At 45.5% G+C, this 27,189-nt stretch overlaps 1 pseudogene; it reads right to left on the bottom strand.

Annotated features, from left to right (window-relative positions):
- LOC119276009 lies at window positions 1-24,598 on the bottom strand (annotated as a pseudogene).
- Window positions 24,599-27,189: the final 2,591 nt, after the last annotated feature.

Raw genomic sequence — 27,189 nt, forward strand, 5'->3', positions numbered from 1 at the left:
TACAATGACATAAGTGAACTTTAGCGCGGGCGTATTTTACCCCCAAAAATAAGTACAGAGCAGCTGTCTTAGAGCTCCATACACGATTCCAGTCTCACTTTCATCTCGACAAGTCCACATTGGTCTAGTGCATGCAATTCTTGCTGGATCTGATGCAAAGGGGTCAAAAAGCCTGAAAACGGCAAACGTGCTATAAAATACAGTACAAAGACCTGCGGGACGCTGCTGCCGCTATCTATAGAAGTAGGGTACCATTCGGATGTCACGTTGGTCTCTAGCTGCGTACTCTATGGAGAAAGATCAACCATCCAGGGGAAACGGGCGTATCAAAATGCAAATACAGAATTCCTATTTTACTATCATTTGAGTAAACTCTGAACACACATCCTTTACACTGAAGGCTGAATTGCCATTTCCTGCGCAGTCTGTTGATCTCCTGATGGCCGCCCAGGCGTGGCCCCAGGCATCTTGGAATCTGCAAAATATTGCAATATTCAAGCCATCATGTTTGTTTGTTTTACACGTAGATCTCATGCTAGTAGTCTAGAGATATAGATAATAACATATTCACCAGCTTCAAGTGACATCAGAGTCAAGGATGCAATTTCTTCCTTTGCAAGTGTTGCAACCGTCGAACATGGTCTATGAAACAGCAAATGGGCTACAATTCGATCAATTGGATTGGTGTCTGTTTCTGCTTCCTTCACCAGAGATCTGATATCCAGATACAAGGATGTGCCATTGTGAATACTCCAGAAAAAAGTACTATTAACTAGTATAAAAAATGCACAAAAGGTAGCTTGCTGTTTACATGCCACAAAAGAAGACACACACGACATGACCTTAGGCTTGACCTAGGAGCATGTGAAGTTCAGATCCTTTCAGTTACTTGCTAGGGTTATGAAGGAATTTCAGAGCATCTTACATGTGGACATGGTTGTATTTATTTACGTGGCAGTCCCTTTTCTGAATCTTCTTGTATCAGCCAACAACGATGCATGGTCCAACTACACCAGTAAATACCTAGAGCTTCCAAATTTCAGGGGAATATTTGCCTGTTGCCTCAAGCACACCAAAGTGTCCATATCATCAAAATGTCCATGCCAAAGGAACACTTCTAACCAAGGATTTCCTAGAGCTAAGTAAGAACCAATGAAATGTATATCCTTTACAAAACATATGTTACTTCAAGAAACATGATAAGATTTCCTATTTAACTAGTTTAATTTCTTTTTTTACTCAAACCCCAACAATTTTGATATTTTTGGGCATTGATATACAAGTTTTCTTTTCTTTGCATTTTTCAAGCTAAGCAATTCTGATATGTTGGTCAAATTTGGTATTTTAAACAAAACTAAAATCATTATAGTTGAAGTTGAACTTAATTGAAACAGCAACTATCATGGCATGTTTCGAGCCTTCTTTGCCCTTCTTTTATTTTCTTTTCTTTCCCCTTTTTCTTCAGCAGAATAACACGTATTTTGTATGAATTACATAAAATAATACCTGGCCATCGCCCCCTCTTCCGCCCCCCTCCCCCTATCGACGGTGTGGTCCATCCGCCTGCCCTTGAAGATCCGTATCTTCAAGTGGCAATGGATTCGCGGTCAGGTCCCGTCCGGGGTGGAGGTGCGCAAGCGAAATGGCCCGGGTACTGGCATCTGCCCGCTTTGTGGGGTCCCCGAAGACTCGAACCACATTTTCTTCTCCTGCGTGTCCGCTCAGTTCATCTGGAGCTGCTTTCGCGAGGCGGTCGGTGGAAATTGGTGCCACACCAACTTTCCAGACTTATTTGCCGAACTCCAGATGTCCCCCCTGTCTTCTCGCCACATTAGGTGGCTTGAGATTGGGGTCCTCGCCTGGACCCTCTGGACGATCCGCAATAAGCTTGTGATTCAGCGCACTCCTCTTCGACGGGCTACTGACGCTCTCTTCAAACTTTCGGGTTTCTTGCAGCTTTGGCGGCCGCTTAGCCGCCCTCCGGACCGCGACACCATCTCCGCCTTCATCGCCGACCTCCGCTTGATGGCTGTCCGTCTGTCGCCGCCGCCGGCGGAACCAGACTAGGCGCTTTCTTCATCCGTTTTTTCTGGTTTTTATTTCTGGGCTTGTTGAGCTGTGCCCTCAGCAGAACCTTTGTACCTTATTGTGAGACTTGGGTGTGTGTGTGTGGACTTGACTTTGTATGTGTGCTCTTTGGCGGTTTGCTTTATTTATAAAGCGGGGCGAAAGCCTTTTTCGGTAAATAATAAATAGGACCCCAATTTTATAAAGACAGTACAGCAAGTCTGCCTAGTTATACAATCTATCAGGGCATATATACATGCCTAGCTATACAATCTGTCAGGGCAAGTCTGCTTGAGCTAGATGTTAGATCTAGAATCACAGTGGAGTCACCAATAACCCCTACATACCAGGACACATTTCAAGATTTAACTTTGACCATCAACTAGACCAACACTATAAGTTATGTGACTTCAAAATTATACTAATGAAAATAAAAATGTTGGCGCACATAACCCACATTTTGTTGGTTAAACTGATGGTCAAACTTGATTCTTGAAATGTGTGTGCACCTTATTCACCCCCTCACTTCCGAAACCGGGATTTTAATCCCCTCAACTATCCAAAACCAGGCAAATCATCCCCTCATGCCCTGGTAAGTGGTTCTTGATGATGGTTTTGCAAACGTGGCAGCGAGGAGACATGGAAAAGCTCTGCTGCACTGGGTGAGGCCATGCGCTGAGCTGGGAGCGCGTCGAGAGCTTGCCGGAGGCGTAGCGAAGCGAAGGAGGGGGCGCCATGTCCAGGCACGGAGTCACGATCGAGGCCGCCGACTGTTGTGACAGCAGCGGAAACTATCCACAGCAGGACGTGTCACCCCATCCCACACGAGCCATTGTTTTCGGGCTCCACCTGCGTCCATCCCATGGGAAGCTTCGCGTTGCAGAACAACATTCGGAGCTTGTTTCCCAATGATGTCCGTTGTCCGGTCACAGGCCACGTGCATCAGTTCGGCCATTGTATGGAGCCAGAGAAAAAAGTGATGATGTTGCTCATGGCCTGCGTCTCAAGGGACATGAGATGGACGTGAGAAGGAGCAGCACAAGAGACGTGCAGATCATGTCATCATTGCATGTGCTCGTTCGGAGGTGGAGTTCTTGAATGCCATGGCCGAGGGCGTAGGATAGCCACTGCTCCACGGCACAAGAGTCTTCAGAGGTGCCCGCTCGAACGCCCCCACAGTACCTGCGCAGGGCGACGCAGAGGTGGTGTAGCGGCGCGTCGCCATCGCCACAACATCTCCGGACGAGCAGCGCGTTGGGGACCCTGCCGCTTCTTCTTTGCAGAAAACTTCATGACGATTGTGCAGGTATTGTCATCCCGACACTTGCGGCCTGCTTGATAGGATTTAGCGGCGCCCAAAGTCGCCGACACTTGTCATCCGGACGCGCGCAGCAAGCGGTCATGCACCTCGGCCCTCGGCATTCCCACGGACATCGGGGCCACTGTGCATGCTGACTATGGGGAAGGCGGCAGCACAACACTTCTGCCATAGCGCTGTGTGGAGGTGCGCGTAATAGGAATACGCCGACGGCAGTATCAGGTGGACTCCCGCGCTGGCCTACTCGGATTGTGTAGCGGCGGGATGGCAAGCTCCATGGAGTCAGAGACTAGGGGCCGTGCCAGCTAAACGCGTGTCTTGACTCTTGAGATGGACGATCGAGTACCCTGCTGCTAGTTTTCCTCACCGGCATGCGCCACGGTCTCGTCGGGGGAGCACGCAACGGAGTCGCGGGAGATGCGGACATGTGCAGCTCCATTGATGTGTCTTGAGGAAAGAAAAAACAGGTTTTTTAAAGAAACAATTGATTACACTGACATGTGAGTCATGAGATGGGATGGCAGTGTAAGTCAAACAAAAAAATCTGGTCAGCGTGCCATGTGGGCAAAATCACTTGCCAAAACAGTTTGGAGGGGGTGATTTGCCTGGTTTTAGATAGTTGAGGCAATTAAGATCCCGGTTTTGGACGTGAGGGGGTTATCTGTCCAAAACATGATGCTTGTGGACGTGAGGGGTTATCTGTCCAAAATGTGATAGTTGCGGGGGTTATATACACTCTTTTCCTGGAATGGAGGGAGTACTAACCCACTTTGGCATTAAGCAATATACCTTTTTCTCCTGTTGGATGAGTCATTTTCTGAAACTTCATCTTCATCTCTTTTAGTCTTGTTACTGCTAGTTCTGTCACCAGCAATTTGTCTCTGCGAGGAACTCTGAGCCAATCGAAGCAGACTGTCTCGAATGCAGAGTCGAGTTCTAGCATCCAGCTGCACAAGGAATAAAATATTAATCAATTTCATTTTCATAAGACCAAATCCTGCAACTGAAAAGTGTTTCACTCAACACATGAACATCAATAACGTTTTACAGAAAGAATAAAGAAATGACCTTCCCAAGGGCATCTTTAAGCTCATAATATATTTTTTCCTCTATAAAGGGATCATTAGGAATTCCAGAATTCTTATGAATCTCTTTACGACAAGCTGAAGTCTGCTCTGGTGCATTTTCGTCTATGATACCTGAACTCCCTAATGAATCTGAGTTCTTCTTTCGGGAGTATGCTCGAGGTACCAAAGTGTCCCTGCCCGAACCCTCTTGACGAAATTGCTGCTGCTGTTGTTGAATAGCTCTCAGGGCTTGTTGTTGTTGCCGGCGCCTAAGCTTTTCAATCTTTTCCTGGGGTGTCATCATCAGTGCCCTTGATGGCATATCTTGTGGCTTTTCTGTGGAACTTGATTGCTTCAGAGGATCTACTGAAGTTTGGTAACATGCAGCCTTTGGGTTTGTCTGATGGCCTTCAGCCTGAATATTTGACACCGCCAGAATGGTAGGACACGGATATGCAGGACATCCATAGCCAGGGAATGCAAGCTGAATAGCATCTTGAAATTGCTCCATATTCTTGCTATCGTGGAGCAGTGCATATTGACGAGTCTGAAAATGCTGGACAGGAGGTTCGGATAATGAATGCAAACTGTCTGGTTGCTGGTGTCCTTGGTTCTGGGAGAAACCACTTGTATTGTTGGATGTTTTACTTTTGCTTCCTTCATCTGGTTTTCTTTGTGATTTCATTGGTCTCTTCTCTACATCTCCCTACAAAAGTGCCACATTTATACTGGGTTGTAACGAGCCAGGTCACTCACTGAAACAAGATGTAACCAAGTACCTATTGTTTTGACCAATTTTAAACTACATATAAATTCTAGGTTATCAAAACGGCAATTATAGTAGTGAAGACAGTTCCCAATAGGAGGGGAAAAAATGTCATACAGGATGAATCCAGAGAGGATCAACTGAATACATGTATAGAAAAACAGCATACATTACAAGTAGCATCTTCTGTTCAGAGGTGCGTGGAAGCTTGCTATCCATGTGCCAGAGCCATGAGTTGGTCGCGAGATCTTATGGGTTTCACCTCTAGCCTACCCCAACTTGTTTGGGATAAGCTTTGTTGTTGTTGTTGTTACTTTTCTGGTGAACATCAACTATTCGAGCCTTAGGCTGGATAACAGATATCAGATTGGTATAGCCAAATTTATCAGGATATGACCATCAGCTCCATTCAGGCCAGTTCAAAAGAACTCTAAATTGCAAGTGAAAAATAAATGATAGCTATGAAGTGAATAAGTGATTAAAAATCACTATACTGGACAATTGACACTCTTATATGTGTTAATTTATATGTTTACAAAGGATAGCAACCATGTGAAGAAAACAATTTTCTAGATCATCATGAAAGATGGAGATGAATTCATTTATAAAAGATGAGCATATGCATCACATGGCTAGCTACCACCTTCAATATCTATACCAAAATAAAAAAAGCGAGTTGCGGAGATCCGACAAATCTCACCTGTTCAACCGCATCTATCCAACGGTCTACGCGGCTCCGGTGTTTAGCGTTAAACGTTTTTAGCATTAAACATGTTTAACACCCTCCACTAATTAAAAGCATGCCTAATATCAATGTCAGCATTAACCAGGTAATTACATCCTACCGAATATTAATATGCAATTTATATCTTGCCTAATATTAGTGTGCAATACAATTAATATCTTGCTTAATATTAATGTGCATTGCACATACACAATTACTGGTCTGATTTAGTTTTCGAGAATAATCACTACCCAGACAATTTTACACTCAGCATACATTAGCACTAGCATCTGCTGTTACGTGCGTGGAGTTGGAGGTGGGAACTGGGATCTGATTAGAGGGGATAGCGAGGTTCGCCCTTAGGCGCATGTAGGGGCTCGTCCCCTGCCGTGACGCTGGAGGCTCTGAACTCTCAAGGCAATTTTCTCTATTTCTTGATTGATAATCCTAATACAAACTATCCTCTCTTTATATAGAACAGAGAGATCACAAAACTTGGAAAGCAAACCAGATCCTAACCGTTTGGAAAGTAAAGACAACTTCCTAATAGAAATATATTTCCTAGGGATAAACTTGGACTTCTTGGCCGCCAAGGATTAGCCATGTCCTGCCTAAGGCCCACCTGTTGGTATTGTGGTTACGGACTGTGTGGCAGGTCTGGGCCTGCGGCTATAGTGCTGCCCCCAATACCTGCCTGTAACATCTACTACCCCCCAAAAGTCATATCGTATATACAAGAGCGAGCAAGAGGTGGTTGCTAGGCATGTCAATGCATTTAGCCATGTACCTTGATTTCTTGTTTGGCTATTTTATTGGGAGTACAATTAATCAGAACCGAAGAAGATCCACAATCAGAAGATGGTTGCTTATTTAATGGTATACGCTGTAAAGCAATCAAGTCGCATTGATAAGAAAGAGCTCAATGCTACAGAGGAAATGAAAATTAGCAATAAAAGATCCGAGTACTACATATACATACCGGAAAGGGGATTGATTGTACAGTACCGTCAACCACATCTGAACTCGTAACAAGGAAATCACTGCCATTAACAATCATCTCATTTCCAAATAAGGCTTCAGTGTTGCTGCAGAACCACATCAAGCTATAAGTTTATTAAACCGGTAATAGTATCATTCCAACTAACCATACTTATTGTTTCATTTGATTTCCAACCTTACCTAAACAAGTAGTCAAAATCATCAAAATCTCCAATATTGCCCCAGTCACAGTCGAGAAAGTTGTTGCTCTTTTCTTCATGCTCATTGCCAAACATTTCAGGTTCACCATCCAGCTGCACTGTATATGGGCTAACGAAAGATATATAATTTGTTTTGAAAGTATTGTGTCTTTACCTTTTTTTTCCTACATGTGTGGCATGTTTGAATGTAGAAATGTTAAATAATGAAACAAACCTGACACGCTTCTGGTAACTTTTTGTACTAGATGCAGAATTGAAATCCAAATATGTTGATGCTATATTATCGTCATTGTAGTTTCTATCAAATGTAGTGCTCAGGAGAGGCAGGTCAGGCCAGGATTCTATGTCAAGTTGTGTAGCTGAATAATGTCCACTAGCCTCAGTGGCAGCCTGCTTTTCCAAACCAGGATGTTCAGTTTGACCCCATGAAGTACATTCAGTAAGGCCCACAACACTAGCTGCTTCATCATCATTCTTCTTCTGGTCTCGAACACAGATTGATCTACTATCCTTCGTATCCTTGGGGCAAGGTGTTATATGGTCTTCATTCTCCCTGAGTTCAGCCCAGATTCCATCCCCTACCTGCATTTCAAAACCAAAGACTAAATCATCTGGATAAAAAGTAGCAGTGCCTCTGCATCGCTAATCAAAATTAATTTGAGCATCATATGGAGGAGGGTTGTGATAGGCTTGGCGAGACAACGTCAAAACTCAGCCACTCTTATGGAGATAAAACCCAAAAGAGGCGTAACCCTCTCAGCGACGTGCCACATCGGAACCCGGGTGTGGTGTCAAATGGGCAAGGGCCGGGCCGTCATCCCCTCGATGGCGCGCCGTATCTTGATCTGGATACGGTGGCAAGTAAGCGAGGATCAGGTCCTCGCATCCTTAGTGACGCGCTACATCGGCGCCCAGATGTAGTGGAAAATGAGCAAGGATCTTCACATTTGACTCGACGAGTGCGAAGGGTAAGGAAGCTAGCCGAGTCTAGGAGGATCCGCTTAGGTAGCTGGAATGTAGGGTCCCTAACAGGGAAGCTTCGGGAGCTAGTTGATGCAGCGGTGCGGAGAGGTGTTCATATCCTTTGCGTCCAAGAAACCAAATGGGGGAGACAGAAGGCGAAGGAGGTGGAAGATACCGGCTTCAAGCTGTGGTACACGGGCACGGTTGCAAACAAAAATGGCATAGGCATCTTGATCAACAAGAGCCTCAAGTATGGAGCGGTAGACATAAAGAGACGTGGGGACCGGATTATCCTGGTCAAGCTGGTAGTTGGGGACTTAGTTCTCAATGTTATCAACGTGTATGCCCCACAAGTAGGCCACAATGAGAACACCAAGAGGGAGTACTGGGAGGCCTGGAGGACATGGTTAGAAGTGTACGATTGGCGAGAAGCTCTTCATAGGAGGAGACCTCAATGGCCACGTGGGTACATCTAACACATGTTTTGAAGGGATGCATGGGGGCTTTGGCTATGGCATCAGGAATCAAGAAGGAGAAGATGTCTTAAGCTTTGCTCTAGCCTACGACATGATCGTAGCTAACACCCTCTTTAAAAAGAGAGGATCACATCTAGTGACTTTTAGTAGTGGTCGACACTCTAGCTAGATTTATTTCATCCTCTCAAGAAGAGAAGATAGGCGTGTGTGCCTAGACTGTAAGGTGATACCTGGAGAGAGTGTTGTCCCTCAACATAAGTTGTTCAATGGGGAGAATGATAGTTCTACCATTGAACTAGACGACTCCTTTGATGATACCGGCAAGCATTTTGTGCGGCGAATCCAGGAGTATGAGGTCAATGAGGCTTTAAAAAGGATGAAAGGAGGAAAGGCGATGGGCCCTGCTTGTATCCCCATTGAGGTGTGAAGAGGCCTCGGGGATATAGCGATAGTATGGCTAACTAAGCATTTCAACCTCATTTTTCAGGCAAACAAGTGCCAGAAGGATGGAGACAGAGTATATTAGTACCAATCTTCAAGAATAAGGGGGTGTTCAGAGTTGTACTAATGACCGTAGAATTAACCTGATGAGCCATACAATGAAGCTATGGGAGAGAGTCATTGAGCACCGCTTAAGAAGAATGACAAGTGTGACCAAAAATCAGTTCGGTTTCATGCCTGGGTGGTCGACCATGGAAACCATTTTCTTGGTACGACAACTTATGGAGAGATACATGGAGCAAAAGAAGGACCTGCATATGGTGCTCATTAACTTGGAGAAGGCCTATGTTAAGATACTGCGGAATGTCATGAGGTGGGCCTTGGAGAAAATACAAAGTCACAGCAAAGTACACTAGCCTCATTAAGGACATGTACAATAATGTTGAGGCAAGTGTTCGAACAAGTGATGGCGACACTGATGACTTCCCGATTAAAATAGGACTGCACCAGGGGTCATCTTTGAGGCCTTATCTTTTTTGCTTTGGTGATAGATGAGGTCACAAGGGATATACAAGGAGATATCCCATGGTGTATGCTCTTTGCGGATGATGTGGTGCTAGTCAACAATACTCGGATGGGGGTCATAGGAAGTTAGAGTTATGGAGACAAGCCTTGAAATTGAGAGGTTTTAGGCTTAGAAGAACTAAAACCGAGTACACGAGGTGCGGTTTCAGTACTACTGGGCACAAGGAGGAGGAGGTTAGCCTTGATGGGCAGATGGTGCCTCGCAAGGACACCTTTCGATATTTAGGGTCAATAATGCAGAAGGATGGGTGTATTGATGAAGATGTGAACCATCAAATCAAAGCCGGAAAGATGAAGTGGCACCAAGCTTCTGGCATTCTCTGTGACAAGAAAGTGCCACAAAAACTAAAAGGCAAGTTCTATAGGACGGCGGTTCGACCCGCAATGTCGTATGGCACTGAGTGTTGGCCGACTAAAAGGCAACATGTTCAACAATTAGGTGTGGTGGAGATGCGCATGTTGAGATGGATGTGTGGCCACACAAGGAAGGACCGAGTCCGGAATGATGATATATGAGATAGAGTTGGGGTAGCACCAATTGAAGAGAAGCTTGTCCAACATCATCTGAGATGGTTTGGGCATATTCAACGCAGACCTCCGGAAGCTCCAGTGCACAGCGGGCGGCTAAAGTGTGTTGATAATGTCAAGAGAGGTCGGGGTAGATCAAACTTGACATGGGAGGAGTCCGTAAAGAGATATCTGAAGGATTGGAATATCACCAAAGAGCTTCCCATGGATAGGGGTGCGTGGAAGCTTGCTATCCATATGCCAGAACAATGAGTTAATCACGAGATCTTATGGGTTTCACCTCTAGCCTACCCTAACTTGTTTGGGACTATGTTGTTACTGTTTTTTAGTCTCACATCATAAATTTAGCAAATCGCAAACTCTATCACCTGCCTCTCTTTAAATTTGTAATTTGATGAAATATTAATATTCTCAAAATGCATAAAAGACCACGAATATTCAGGGAGAATAAAGAACATGTAATCCAGTTCAAAACAAGCCAATAAATCTATTCAAATTCTAATACGATCTCTAAACTGACTGGACTCTTTCCTAATGAAGTTGCTTAATCAACTAGGACACTAATGTAACAAGTACTTAAGCCAATTGAGTAGAGGAGTGAGGCATCGGAGAAGACTGCCCCTTGAGAGAAGTGCATATTTCAACCCCGAACTCATGCCCTAGTCTAGACGGTATTGGAGTTTGGGGTTGTAAATTAGACTAGGGCATGAGTTTGGGGTTGAAATATGCACTTGTCTCAATGCCCTTCTGTTCTTCCTGTTCATCCCACCTGCCTCTATCTCTCTCTCAAACAAGAGTAATCACCTGCGTGTGGGGTTCAGGCCTAGCGAATGTAACTAGTACTTAAGTCAAAAGCGTAGAGGAGTGAGGCATCGAAGAAGACTGTAGCAAATCCCTTTCTGGTCTTCCTATTCTTCCCACCTACCTCTATCGCTCTCTCTCTCTCTCTCTGTTAGGGCATGGCTAGCTACTGACTGGATTATATTGTGAAAGAAGGAACTTAGAAGATTTTAGTGCAAATTGGCTCGAGTTGCTAGGGTTTCTATTGCGAAATACTTCCTCCGTCTCAAAATAAGTGTCTCAACTTTGTACTAGCTCTAGTACAAAGTTGTACTAAGCTTGAGACACTTATTTTGGGACGGAGGGAGTAGAAAATTCGGGCACTGTAGCACGCCACAGTCGGTTACGATTACAACTCAATTACACAACTACATAAAGTTGGCCTCAAACGCAAAGAAATGGCGGCTTTATAGCCATTACAGTCGTAAGCAGGTGAAAAGCTAAAACAGAAAGCAAAGGCAACCAGTCGACGTTGACATATGCTGAACAATGATGTGAGAGAGGTGGTGTAGCGTCCGATCTTCGATCAACGACTGACAATGAACATAAACGGGCGAACTGGTATCAAGCGACGTGAGCCCTACGATCAAGGATGAACGTCAAGCGCGACCTCAGGAGCATCACGTGGAGACAGTAGAAGTGTCACTATTCTTCAGTTGATTTAGTCCCGAACCTGAGAATACCCCCCAATTGGGACAATGCTTGTCCTCAAGGCTGAAAGGAGGGGAAAAAATTTGTACAAATGTTGAGTCCTCCCATGTTGCTGCTTTGATCGACTTGTTCGCCCATTTGACTAGCAAACATACAACAGGAATACTGATGTTCCCCTGTGGTCTGGGAATCAATTTCCTTTCCAGTACCTTTTCTGGCTCCATTTTGATCAGTCCATTCTCATCCACTAGAGGCAAGTGACGAGTTGGTATGACATGAGGGCTGACATGCTTATGGAGCTGCCTGACACGGAAGCTATGCTGTAGTTGACACCCTTCTGGAAGGAACAATTTATATGTAGTGTTCCCAATTTATAGCAGCACTCTGAAGGGGCCATAAAATTTGGAATGGAGTTTCAGGTGTTTATGGAGACTGAGTGAGATTGTCACGCCCTTGCCTTTGGCCAAAGGAGGCCGCCAGACTTGGGGCTCGTCGCCGGCGAGGTTGGACGGAGGAAGAGGATAAGCAGGTGGGAGAGATGCAGACGCAACGAAAGAGAGAGAGAGAGAGAGAGAGAGAGAGAAAGAGAGAGAGAGAGAGAAATAAGCTAGAATTCAAATGTCATTTCAACGATACCCCAAACGGCCCTCCTCGGTCAGCTTATATGTTGTCCTCATTACACATGGCCCAAGGCCCGCTAAACACACGCAAGCCCACACTGGAACCGCCTATCTATTCAAACCTCCCGTCACACCTTTACGCCTTCTTCTGAATACGTCTTCCCCCTTGCTTGACACCTAATGACAGTAGCTCAATACCGACATTGCCCTCCCCTTGAGAACCAGCTGGTCCCCAGGCTGGTGCATCCGGGAACCGTGCTTTCAACACTTCATAATCTTCCCAAGTAGCATATGGCTCTGGTACTGGCGTCCATTTGATCAGCACTTGCAAATGGGCCGCATTGCCTTTCTTGACCAATCGTCTGTCCATGATCTGTTCAGGCAGCACTCCTGGTACTGATAAATCCAGAGGCTTGGGCAGCACAGTGAACACTGGTGTGTGGTCTGGCACATGAGACTTCAATTGTGAGACATGGAACACTGGATGAACCTGACTTCCTTTGGGCAATTCTAGCTTGTAAGCAACAGCTCCAATTTTTGCTATAACTTTGAACGGACCAAAGTATTTCAATGCCAACTTAGGACAGGGCCTGTTAACTACTAAAGATTGTGCATAAGGCTGCAGTCTCAGATACACTTGTTCTCCTTCTGAAAATTCTCTAGGAGACCTGTTCTTGTTAGTAGTGATTGTACTTCACTTGTGCTCTGTGCAGATGTTCTTTCAGTCTGCTAGTGTGTTCTATATGAGTAGTGAGCCAACTATGAACATCCTCATTAAGAGAAGAGTGATTACCAGCCCACTGTCCAATGTTGGGATCATGTCCATATAATGCTTTGTAAGGAGTACAGCCTAGTGAGGAGTGGAATGTAGAATTGTACCAGAACTCTGCTTAAGGTAACCAATTTTTCCATTTGGCAGGACAATCATGAACTGCACATCTTAGGTACATTTCTAAACACTGGTTTACCCTCAGTTTGACCATCAGTTTGAGGATGATAGGATGTGCTCATTTGCAATTCAGTACCCCACACTCTGAACAGCTCCTTCCAAAAAGAACTGGTAAATATTTTATCCCTGTCAGACACTATTGACAGTGGCAAGCCATGCAACCTGACCACATTGTGTAGGAAAGCCTTGGCAACTCTAGCAGCAGTAAAAGGATGTTTGAGGGGTATGAAGTGACTGACTTTAGTGAATCTATCTACCACTACTAAGATAGAACTGTAGCCTTCAGATTTTGGTAACACCTCAATGAAGTCCGTACTTATAGAGTGCCAAGGCCCTTCAGGAATAGGCAGGGGTTGCAACATACTAGGTGATTTACATAACTCATGTTTTGCTTGTTGACACACAGCACACTGCTTGACAAAATTTTCAATGTCTTCTTTCATGCCCTGCCAATGAAACAGTTGCTTAACTCTGAAATAAGTAGGCAAAATCCCTGAATGCCCCCCAGGAGAAGAATGGAAAGCTTGTATCAGTCTGGTTTACAGACCAGTATTTGCTCCTATCCATATTTGATCATTGTGCTTAAGCAGTCCCTTGTGCAACTAGAAACCTGGACAGGAAGAAGAATCTAAAACCAGCTTCTGCAACATTTCCTGAGCTTCAGAATCTACAGTATATGAGTTCAACACTTCTTGTATCCAGACAGGTTGAGAGGTATACACAGCTTGCATTGGAAAAATGTGAGCTACCCTAGAAAGAGCATCTGCCACAGTGTTCTCTACCCCCTTCTTGTACTGAATGCTGAACTGTAACCCCACCAATTTGGTCATAGCTTTTCTCTGTAACTCAGAAGTTAGCACTTGATCTCCTAGGTGACACAGACTCTGATGATCTGTCGTGATAACAAAAGGACCTCTGGACAAGTAAGTTCTCCACTTATCAATGGCCATCATTATAGCCAAGAACTCTTCCTCGTATATGGAGAGCTTCTAGTTTTTAATGCCTAAAGCCTTGCTGTAAAAAGCTACTGGAGCCAGCACAAGAGTAGATGCCATGGCCTGTTTCATTTGTTCAAAAGCTACTTGAGCTTCAGGTGTCCATTGGAAAGCCTGTTTCTTCAACAACAAAGTTAATGGTTTAGCCAATATCCCATAGTTCTGCACAAATTTCCTATAATAGCCAGTCAGGCCTAGGAACCCCCTCAGCACTGTAACATTGTTAGGTACTGGCCATTCTAACATAGCAGAAGTTTTTGAGGGATCCGTGGCCACTCCTTTGTCTGATATAATATGCCCAAGATATTCTAAGGACTGCTGTCCAAAGGAACATTTGCTCTCTTTCACATAAAAGTGATTACCCCTGAGTACAATCAACACTTCCCTTAAATGTTTCAAGTGACCTTCCAAGGTGAAACTGAACACAAGTATATCATCCATAAACACCAGCACACATTTTCTGCCAGGAAACAAGAAATTCATCACACACTGAAAAGTACCAGGTGTTGTTGCTAACCCAAAAGGAATTACTCTGAACTGGAACTGTCCATGATGTGTTTTGAAAGTTGATTTGTATTCATCCTCAGGTAGCATTCTGATCTGATGGTACTCAGCCCTTAAATCCAGCTTTGAAAACCATTTAGCCCCACCCAGCTCATCTAACAGCTCATCTATCACTGGTAAAGGAAATCTGCTCTTGATTGTTAGAGCATTCAGCTTCCTATAGTCCACACAGAACCTCCATGATCCATCCTTTTTCTTAACCAACAGGACTGGAGAAGCAAAAGGGCTTAGGCTTGGTGTGATCAACCCTGCCTTTAACATTTCATCCACTTGTCGTTCAATTTCATCCTTTTGAAGAGGAGAGTATCTATATGGTCTGTTGTTAACAGGAACAGCTCCAGGTACCAGATTAATCACATGGTCAATGTGTCTATGGGAAGGTAGGGTTTCTGGCTCACTAAACACATCAGAATACTCCTGCAGGACTTCTTTAATTGGTGCATGCACCTCATCCTTTGCATTTTTATCCCATACTGGTTGTATTAAGGCAACTGCCATAATATCATTGCCTTTATCCCACTTAACCACTTGTTCCACTGGAATTTCAAGTAATTGTTTGTTTTCAGCTGGTAACACTCCTTGTAACTTCACAGTTTGTCCCTGATAATCAAACTGGATCCATTTTTCAGCCCATTGACATTGCATCACTCCCCATTTCTCCAACCAGTCCATGCCCAGTATGATATCATATCCTCCCAGCTGCAATACTATCATTTCATTGGTGAAGTTGTGACCCTGTATCCACCAAGTCAAATTTGGCACATATTCAGAGCACTGTAGCTTTTCACCGTTTGCCACTTTAACTGACAAGGGTGCAGGTAAGGCTTCTGGTGTTAACTTCACTCTGTCGAAAAGAGCTTGATCAACAAACGTATATGTGCTGCCTGAATCTAACAGTATCAGTACCACTTGGTTCCCAATCAGTGCCCTGAACTGTATGGTCTTAGGATGTGAAGCTCCAGACAAGGCTTGCACAGAAATAGTAGCACACTCCTCTGGCTGCTCCTCCAACAAGGCATCTAACACAGCATCAGAAATCATTTGATGAGGATCTACACATTCTGTTGCCTTCAACTGTGCAGTATTGTTAGCAATGCTGCTGCACACATGTCCAGGAGTGTACTTCTCTCCACAACTGTAACATAGCCCATTTGCTCTTCTATACTCCTTCAACTGCCTGGCCCTCCATAGTTCTCATGGTGCCACTTCTGATCCGTTATCCTGCTTGTTAGAGAATCCTTTCTGCACACTGGATCCTATGTTTTTAAGGCGGTAAGGCGAGGCAAGGCGCTGGGGGGGCGCCTCACTGCCTAAGCGCTAAGGCACAAGGCAAGGCGACGCCTTAGAGAGTTCTAAGTAGTAGAATTGAGCAGAATTTGGTAGGCAACTGCAGGAGAGGTAGGTGATGGTTGCTTGCTGCTGCCTGCTGTCCTGGAGAGGAGGGGGAGGCGGATCTGCTGGAGAGGAGGGGGAGGCGGATCTGCTGGAGAGGAGGGGGAGAAGCAGCCGGAGAGGAGGGGGAGAAGTTGCTGGAGAGGAGGGGGAGAAGCTCAGATCCAGCCGCCAGAGGTGGGGTTGGGGGAAAACTGAAACTGGTTAGGGCTCTCTCTCCCCCTGCTAGTAACTGTTGGCGCCCAGACTCTGTTTCCCGCCCTTCTCTTCCCGCCCAGAGCTCTGTTTCCCGCCTGAACTCCCTGCCCTGTCTAAGGCGTCTTCATTTGCCTAAGGCGGGAAGAATGGCGCCTAGGCGGACGCCTTGGACGCCCTATGGACTAAGGCGGACGCCTTAGGCATGCACGTAAGGCAAGGCCGACGCCTTGTAGCCTGGGGGCGCCCTGACGCCTAGGCGTCGCCTAAGCGACGCCTTAGGGACGCCTTAAAAACAATGACTGGATCGACTGCTTTTACTTTGGCTCAACGGTCTTTCCTGAATGAGAGCATACAGTGCAGCCCGATGTATTGAGTCAGGCAATTGCATTTCCGCTCCAGCTCTCAATTCTTCCTTCCGACCCATGATAAATCTGGTCACCAACAGTGTATCACTTCAGGAAGGCTCATACAGCTTGATGTTGTACACCAATTGGTGAAACTTGTTTCTGTACTCATCCACTGATCCCCATTGTTTCAATCTCATCCTGGAGTAAATTGGATTTAGTAGGACAACTATGATTGCAAGCTGAAATTCTTGGAAGTATAAGGATTTGACTTAGCCAGGGGATGTTGATAGGATATAGTTGCCATTACGATAAAGACATGGGGGAACATGTAGGAATTCTCATGTGACATGAGATTGGATTAATTGTCGGAGTTGATTTAGGGATCTATATAAGCCTGGCCTTGGAGTTTACTTGACCATGATAATGGGAATTGGTGGACTGACTATAGTAAGGACAACCCTTTCAAGTACTTAGGGATCATAGGACATTAGAAGATCGGGTGGAACACCATAGACATTGGATTTGTAGAATAAATGGATTACGTAGCGATTGATGGAAGTTAATGAGATGTTGGAGTTGATTCATAGGAAGGAAACAAGATCTTGGAGTGGCATACGACGTGTTTCCTTAGGATAAAGATGCACTATCTTTGACCTTGGAAGAATAGGTTAAGCAGTTGGATTGTCATTTTCAAGTTTGGCAGTTGTATGTTCTACCCATGGATTTTTACATGAGAATAGCCATACACATGAGTTTGGAGATAGTAGACATGTATGATTTTGTTAAGACCTCCTCTTGGGAGCCATGAGGATATAAATAGCATGAGTGATGATTGGAGTTGACCTATACATGATGTTTCTTTCGGGAGTATGATGTGATTTGTTTGGAAGACTAGATAGAACAATTGGCATCTCAAAAACTGTGCTCAAGGATAAGATGACATACGTTTACTCGCACACTAAAATCCTTGAAACCCTTAAGCCCTACCAAGCCACGACATGGTCGGATCATGACCACAGGATTTGGCTCTAGATCGAGAAGACCTTGGCCAATACTCAACCGTGACCACCATCAGTGTCGCATCCCACTTTATGTACCCCATGGACAAGTCTTCATGGAGTACTTGGACAAGATGGTTGTCATCTTTATTTAATGACCTACTTGTCTACCCGAAGATGGAAGAAGAACCATTCAGCTGGTTAGGGAACATCTGAAGACCACCATGTCAAGGAGGAAGAACTATACCAACTACCATCTTTAATAAGTGAACTTCCTCGTCGAAGACCGTGTGTATTTGCAAACCACTCCTCTCGAAGGAACCAAACATTTCCATGAAAAAAAAGAGGAAGCTCACATCAAGATTTATCGGCCCCCTCCGAGATCACTTCAAGACGAAGAGTAGACAGCTACCAGCTGGAGTCACCACCTGAGTTACCCACTGTGCGCATCATTTTCCCCATTACACCACACTGGAAGTATCTGACTTCCCAACTAGCCCAATCACTAACAAGGACATGGACCACCGAGCCATCGACCTCCAGCCCAATATGACTTACGCGAGAGACCCCAATTGCAATCTGGATCAAGCAGGACGTCATACACGAAGCCACGCCATCAAGTACTTCAAGGTTCAGTGGAGCACCACTCGGAAGCAGAAGCAGTATGAGGACGTGAAGACTACCCCAAACCTAAGTTTTCGTATTCCCTTCCGCGCCTAGTTTGGAAATCTCGGGGACGAGCTTCTTGTAAGGGGGGTAGGTCTGTCACACCCTGATTTTCATGCCACAACACTTAAGCTAATAAATCATGATAAGATGTGGTTTGGCAAAAACTTTTGCATTGTTTGGCTCTTATTTGGATTGGATTTTCCTTTTGTGTGATTTCAAGTGCTCATAAAGGTCAACATAGCTCCACCTTCTATACTTCATTTACTTGATCCAAAACTTCTGCCCAATGATCATACCATGTGTATAGTACAATATAGAATTTTCTTACAAAAATAATTTGAACAAAAAGTATTTTCTAAATTTAGTTTTCCAAAAACCCCTGAATTGAGGTTTGCACTGCAAGTACTTGATTTGGGGTATGAAAAATCTTTCAAAGAGTATGTTTGACTCCTATTAGGTATAGGACTCCCAAAAACCACAAAAGTATAATTTTAAAAGTTATTCTGCTATTTTATTTAAAGGCTTTTTCTTTAGGCCAGAAATGGTCTTTAATAGGTTAAAATTATTTTAATGCTTTAAAAATATTTGTGAAAATTTAGGGAAACTCTGTGGACATATATTGTTCATATATAAGAGTTTCAACACATGGTCATGTTCAAAATATTGGTCAAACCCCTCAAAAACTCTTTTTGGGTATTTCAAGCTTTTGAAATATTTACAAAGGAAATATTCTCTAAAAATTCGAAGAAAATTCTAGCATGTCACAAATGCCCTATCTGGTGATCTTGGCAAGCCTCATGTCTTGAAGAACAAGATAACATCATCAAATCCCCTCAAAACCATTTCTGTCCATTTTAAAGTTTGAGCAACTTTACATTGCCAAACATGTCCAAATGTTCTCAAACTTGGTGCACATGCTCCAATGGTCTAATTATGCATCTAGACCAAATGGAGCAAGTTGGAGAAAATGATATCTTGATCAAAGTGCCTCAAAACCCTCTCTGTCCATAATCAAATTTGAACAACTTTACATTGTCAACTTTCTCCTTTTGCTCTCAACCTTTGTGGGCATGTTCTAAACCCTAAATGATGACACTACAGCAAGTGGTGCATCAAGGAGAATAGTTTTGCATGTCTAGATCTTGGAAAACTCATTTATGTTGATTTCTAGGGTTTACAAAACTTGCATTGGAAACTTTGCCCAAATGGACTCAATCTTGGTGGAACCTATTATTATCTCATGCCATTTGACCCTGTCAAGCCTCATGACAAGAGGAGTTCATCTTCTTGCCCAAACCAGCAACAAACACCTTCTGACATTTTTCCAAAATCATCATTTTGACCCCTTCCACTATTCTCCTTGAGCTCAACTTTGTACCACAACTGCTCCTGACCCCTCTTCTACCTCCAGTAACTATGGCAGCATCTCAACTCAATGATTGAGGGGTGAAACCACCTCATTTACCCCTCTGGACAGCCCATTTCCCCCTCTCTCTCAACCCCACTCCTCTCCTACTGGCTCTCCAGGGCACCCAATGCCCCTCCCCTCTTCTTTACTGCCCCCTAGGGCAGCCAGACATCAGTGGTCGTGCCCACAAGGCATATAAAATGCCATGGCATGCCATTTGCACGCTCCAGAGCGCGCTACAGTGCGGCCAGGCACTGTAGCCGCCCCCTGCCAACCACCTCCGGCCACCTCGGGCCTCCCAGCGCGCCCGACGAGGTGCCTCGGCGTCTGCGTCACGCTAAACCCCTGTCCCCCTCCTCCTTCTCCCTCCTCTTGCCCCAGCTCGCACACGCGTCGGCCGCCCGAGCGCACCAGTGAGCACGCTCACACGCGCGATGCCCCTGGCCCTCCTCCTGCTCTCTCTCTCTTCACCCGCTCGCTATGGACCAACCCCACGAGCACCCCAGACACGCACAAACAGGCCCCCGTGACCCATGGCGACGGCAACGAGCTCGCCGACGCACGAGTCCACGGTGGACCATCGCGCGGCTATATAAAGCCTCCCCGTGCCGTTCTTCCCTCACCACTCACTCTCTGCACCACCCAATACACCCCCTACATCCCCAGTTCGTCTCCGGAGAGCTCGAGCTCCGCCGCTTCAGCTCGTCAGAGTTCGCGAGGTACAGGCCTCCACTGCCCCCGTTTGGCCTTGATCTGAAACCGCCGCGGTCCACTGACCCTTTCCCCTCTTCTTCCCGCTTCGTTTGCAGCCGGAAACGGCCGGAGCCGTCGACGCCCGAGGCTCCTCCGCCGCGTGATCTCGTCGCCGGCAAACCAGGCCACCCCAACGACCCCCTTCAGCTCCACCAGGTCGGCGACTCGACGCTGAGCACGTCGGTGCCATCCGTTTGCCCTGCCATGCCGTGCAGCGACGCCGGTGAGCTCGCCTCCCTCTCTGGCCCAAGGTTGACGACGACGGCCGTGGGGCCCGTCGGTCAGCCTCACACTCTGACGGGTGGGCCCCACCAGTCAGGTTTAAAACGCACGCGCGCGCGTACCAGTTCGCTGCGTCGGCTGAAGGCGTATTCGCCTTTACGCCTTCGACGTGGCGGCCTCGCGCGGGCTGAATTCCCTCTGGGCCCGCTGCGCTACGGTTGTTCTGGCCCAGCAGGCACAGTGCCCCTTCTCCTTTTTCTTTTCTGTTAATCTTCAAATAATTCCACAGGATGAAATATTTATCCAAATGCAATAATTCCAACTCCTAAAATCTTAGAATAATCCCACCTATTTATTGATGTAATTTTCATACACATCCATTACACTTTTCTGTACTGTTCAAATTTGAACAATAAAATCTCTGTTTGAAAATCCACTACTCTTGTCTCCCTAACTTCAAATCCAAAACTAGGAATTTTCCCCTTCTTAGTTTTCCTCCTAGTATTTTACAAAAATAAGTTGACATTTTTCTGAGCACTTTGACTTTTCTGTTTTTATTATTGTCTTATTTTTCCGTTATTTTCTTGCGACGATTAGATCCCGTATTTGACGAAGTTGCTGAAGAAGAAGAAAGAGAAGGATTTGAAGACCTTGAAGACCAAGCCAATCAAGGCAAGCAGCCCTTTGACCATGACACCCCCCTTGTTCATCGGTACCCGTTTTCCGATTGCATGATGATGAAATATGACGGTGGTAACTTGTTGTGAACCACCACATGGTGCATACCCCTACTCATGACTTTACCTTGTTCATAAATGCAATGTCAAGAGACTAGTTGATGCATAATGATGCATGTGTACCATGAACTCTTCGTGGTTACATTCTTTTGAAAACCTCATCGGGTGCCCCTAATACCCTTGGGAGATGTTGAACTAATGTCACCACTTGAGGAAGAAGTGGTGTACCGAAGAGAGCTTTGGTGTGTGTGTAAAATGATGGATTAGATTTATGTGTGATTACCGTCTCAACCAAACATGTGCAACCACTCTACCCCTTTATGGGATGGGGCATTATTGATTACTTAGGCTGATACTAGCATGGTGCCCACAATACTAGTGACGGGGGTGACTTGAGGTCACTCTCGGGACGGGGTCGTGCTTGGATAGGCGGCCATCACAGTTTTCACAGGGCACCGAACACACCGTTGGTCCCTTCGTGTATGTGTGATAATGTGAAAAGGGCAGAGTCCCACGATCTTTTGCTTATACACGAGGGCCGTGTATCAACGAGTGGACCCTATGTTAGTGTCGTCTAGGGAAAGGTAATGATCGGGTGCTTCCCCGGAGTACTTGAGGTACTGCGGGACCGTGGATGACACGAAAGCTTCCCGGATCTTGTGGGTAAAGTGCGCAACCTCTGCAGAGTGTCAAACTATTCAAATTGCCGTGTCCACGGTCATGGACAGTTGGGAAGTGCTACTTAAACTATGTCCAGAAATTTTACAATCTCGGTGCATGTGTGTGTGAAAGAGAACTGTTTGTGTCAAGGTGGTGACTTGACATGTTGAATGAAATGGCATTGATTCAAACTCTATTTATGTTGATGTCTGTAACCTGTTCTCAAGGTTACCCATGTTCATTGATGCATATCTCACAAGTTGATACGACATCTCAACCAGCTTGAAGCTAGGTTGCTTACTTGTTGTACAATTGCATTGTTACTTTGAACCAAATCATGGGTTGCTTGCGAGTACATTCAAAGTACTCATTGGCTTGCACTGGTTATTTAATTGACCAGGCATGGAAGAGCATGAGTTCGAGGAAGAGTTCTTTGGTGACGAACACGCGAACTAGGACGCTTCTCAGTCAGAATGCCTGTAGGGTTAAGGCAGATGGCATGGGTTCTACTTAATCGACGAAGATTTCCGCTGCTAATGTTTCATTTGATGTTCAGCCCTTAAGGCTTTATCAATGTAAGACTTGACCATAATGGTCATAATTTGTGTAAGACGGTATGTATGGATGTAAGACTCTTGTTATTCAGCTTCTGTGTGTTCAGTGAGCATTGATCTCTGGGATCACTGTACACGTGCATTCGGTGATCTCGACTTATGAGTCGGGGTCCCCACACTGCTGCCGTAGCGCTGTGCTTCGCCGACTGAACTTGCTCTTGCTGAACCTTGCCCAAGGTGTCGCAGGAGAGGTTTACCTTCACCTGCACCTGATCCAGGCACTGAGACTGCTCCTCCAATTTCGCATCCAGCGCCTCCAATCGGTCGCAGATCTCCACCATCTTGGCCAATTTGCTCTGCTCTGCGCGTATCTCCGCGAATTCCTTCAACATGCGCACCTGGAATAACTCCATTTCGCGCGTGATGTGCTTCGTCTGGGCGCTGGGTTTGAACACCGTCGTGTCCTTCCTCTCTAAAGCAACCCACCTCAGGTCAGGGATTACACCGATCGAACCCTAGGGTGACCGGAGACCGTCGCCTCAGAATTTGCCGAGTATGCTCTCGAGATTAGCGGAAACGAGCCACGGATCGGTTGCTCTGATACCAGATTGTCACGCCCTTGCCTTTGGCCGAAGGAGGCTGCCGGATTTGGGGCTCGTCGCCGGCGAGGTTGGGCGGAGGAAGAAGATAAGCAGGTGGGAGAGATGCAGACGCAACCAGAGATAGAGAGATAGAGAGATAAGCTAGAATTCAAATTATCATTTCAACGATACCCCGAACGGCCCTCCTCTTCAGCTTATATGTTGTCCTCATTACACGCAGCCCAAGGCTCGCTAAACACACGCAAGCCCACACTGGAACCGCCTATCTATTCAAACTTCCCGCCACACCTTTACGCCTTCTTCTTCTGAATACGTCTTCCCCCTTGCTTGACACCTAATGACAGTAGCTCAATATTGACAGGTGTGCCTGTAGGGTTGAAGCTTGAGATTGGCCATGTCACCCACTTGGAATTGCCCGTCAGTTCTCTTCTTATCAGCAAAGTACTTCATTCTGTCTTGAGCTTTCAGCAATTTTTTCTTGATCACTTCCATTGCTAGCTCTCTGTTTTGTAATAAGTTCTCACTGTCCTCACAAATGGAGTCAGGTAGTGTAGACTCAGCTACCATGAGAGGTGGAAAACCATATAGAGCTTGAAATGGGGTCATTTTCAGGTAGGTATGAAAACTGGTGCTAAAATGGGGTCATTTTCAGATAGCCAGATTGCAGCAACACTACACACATACAAAATATTTGTTGTGCTTTTTCCCCTCTCAAGCACGTGGCGCAGCATTCCAGTACTCCTCGAAGCAATAGGCAGTCTTACCGGCTACATCCGTAACTAGTACTAGTAGTAAACCATGACTGCTCCCCCGTCAAAAAAAAAAAACATAGAGATGTCAAAATGACTTGCTCTGCTGCGCAACCACGCTCAGACCTCCATGGAAAGCATCTCCTATCCCTTCTCAAACCACCACATCTAAACCTAGAACGCAACATACATGACACGTCGTGAACACATAGCAGATCTAACCGTGTGAGGAGAACGCAAATTAGAACAGAGCAGAGAAGAGGGAGGCGGCGGACGCACCTGCTGCTGGGATTCGCCGTTGCAATCAAACATCCTCCTCCAGCTCAGGTAGCGGCGGCCGCGCCCGATTCGTGCTGTCTCCCGTGTGCCAGCGGTAGCATATCCAGACGGCTACGAACAAAAGAAAGAGAGGGAGAGGAAAATCCTCAAATTCGCAGACGGCCTCTTCGCCCCTCCCTGTCTTCTCTGCTCTCTCTCTCCCCCCAACCGAGACGAGAGGAGTCGAGTCCAGGGAGCGGCAGATGCGTGGTGGCCGGCAAATAGCCGAGCGGTGGGGTGGGGCTTGGACCGCCACGTATGCAGGCATCCGGGTAGTGGCGGAGAGAGCTCGATCAAATGCCGCGCTCCGATTGGCCCCGGGGGTTTACCACGATAGGCTAATTTGGGATCCGGCTTGCCTGCTCCTGTCCGTGCTTCCATTTTATCCTACGGCTGTCTTTTTTCTTTTTTCTTTTTTAATCTAATTATCTCCCTCCTGATTTTAAGGAGGTGGAGTTGGGCCTTATTTTGTTCCAATCAAATCAAATCACATACGCGGGAGCACGGATGGGCACACGCGCGGAGAGCAGGCAAGTCTCATCCGCTAATTTGGCCCGCGGATGTGCAAAATGTCCGCTATGAGCCCATATTTGTACCTATTTATTGGGACATATGGTCAGGGCGCTGGCAAATCCTAGACGGCGCCTGTTGCGTCCACAAGTGTGGGTGAATTGAACCCACGACTTCTTCGTTCTATTTAAGTCGCAGTAACCAACAGGACAATCAGATCGCATGTGTTCATTTACACCCTCTTCCTTCTTCTTTTTTCTTTTTTCCTTTTCTCTTTAATTTCTCGTTCTTTGTTAAATGCGTTAACTTTTTCAATTTCTTGATTTTTTTTCTAAATCCGATGGACCTTTTTCAAATTCATGAACTGTTTTTTTTTTTTGAAATCGATGAACTCTTTTTTCAAAATCGATGAACTCTTTTTGAAAATTGATGAACTCTTTTTTCAAATCGATGAACTGTTTTTTAAGATCGATGAATTCTTATTCAAAATTGATGAACTCTTTTTCGAAATCGATGAACTCTTTTTCGAAATCAATGAACTCTTTTCCAAATTGATGATTTTTTTTAAAATCGGTGAACTCTTTTCAAAACCATTGAACTCTTTTCAAAACCGATGAACTTTTTTCCAAAATCAGTGAACTTCTTAGAAAAGTCGATGAACTTTCCTTCAAAATTCATGACTTCCTAAAAATAGATGATCTTGTTTTCAAATTTACCTTTTCTTTTTTCAAGAGAATTTATATTGGTTCTTACTAAAGAAAACGTTAAATGGGACGGTTTTATACAACTAGACAGAAGAACTAGATTGGTCTAGTGGTTAATGCATTAATCTGCGAATGGGGTGGTTCTCGGTTCGAATCTCAGCCATCTCATACCAATTTTTCAATTACGATTAGTTTCTTTATTGTTTCTTCACGTTTGCTTGATGAGTCTGTTGGTGGGCTGGCCCGCGCCGCGCCACTAGCGAGAGCCCGTATCGCCAGTCGACGCCTGAAGCGCTGGTTAGGAGCACCCCCAGGGCATGATGTAGTTTGTGCAATGTAAGCTATAAGATTGTATCAAAAGTGCATGCTAACCGGCCGAAAAAGATCTTACCGGAGTTAATCTCTCCCGCGCAGTCCGTGTTTGTCCCTGGAAGGCTTATTACCAACAATATTATTGCGGCATTTGAGTGCCTGCATTTCATGAAGGATCGAGGAGTAAAAACAGATCCCAATGTGCCCTTAAAGTGGACATTGTGAAGGCATATGATCGGGTGGAGTGGGAATATTTGGAGGTTGTCATGTTGAAGATGGGCTTTGCTAGCAGTTGGGTCAGGAAAATGATGCTTTGTGTTAAGTCAGTGTCTTTTATTTTACTCGGGAATGGGCGCAAGCAGGAGGAGTTCAGGCCGTCGAGGGGGCTTAGGGTGATCCAATTTCACCCTACCTATTTTTACTCGCAGCGGAGGAGTTGTATTGTTTGTTGAAGGCAAGGTCCTCCAACGAAAATGTAAAGGGGGTGGTTGTAGCCTCATCGACACCTGTTGTAAATCATTTATTGTTTGCCGACGGTTGTCTTCTTATGTTTCGGGCAAATGAGGAAAGATCCAATATCGTGAAAGATGTAATTCAGCAGTACTGCGATGCCTCGGGACAACAAGTAAATTTGGGAAAGTCAAGCATCTTCTTCGGTAAAGGTTGCCCGGCAGGAACGAGGAACATGATAAAGTCTATACTTGATGTGCAAATTGAGTCCCTCTCTGAAAAGTATCTGGGGTTGCCATCAGAAGTAGGGAGGTCAAAAAACAACTCCTTCAAATACATCAATGACAAACTATGGAGCCGTGTGCAAGGCTGGGTTGAGAATTGCTTAGCTGCTGCAGGCAAGGAGGTCTTGAGCAAGTCCACGGCTCAAGCAATCCCAACATTTTTGATGTCTTGCTTCCTCTTGCCTCGCGGTCTTCGTCAACAACTCGACGTGATGCTCCGTAAGTTTTGGTGGGGGAGTAAAAATGGACAACAGAAGGTTGCTTGGGTTTCATGGGAGGTGATGACGATGCCGAAATATATGGGAGGGTTGGGTTTCCGCGACACTCAGCTCTTTAACCCCGCGATGATTGCAAAGCAATCTTGGATAATCATGCAGGACACGTACTCTCTCAGTGCCAGAGTCCTCAAATCTGTGTATTTTCCGGACTGTGGCTTACTTGACGTCGAACTAGGAAACCACCCGTCTCAGGTGTGGAGGGCGATTTGTGAAGGGAGGATGGTGTTGAAGCGGGGCCTTGTTCGTTGAATTGGAAGTGGAAGGACGACTCGTTCATTAAAAAGGATTTTC

The sequence above is a fragment of the Triticum dicoccoides genome, chromosome 3B, assembly GCF_002162155.2.
Source record: "Triticum dicoccoides isolate Atlit2015 ecotype Zavitan chromosome 3B, WEW_v2.0, whole genome shotgun sequence".
NCBI lineage: Eukaryota > Viridiplantae > Streptophyta > Magnoliopsida > Poales > Poaceae > Triticum > Triticum dicoccoides.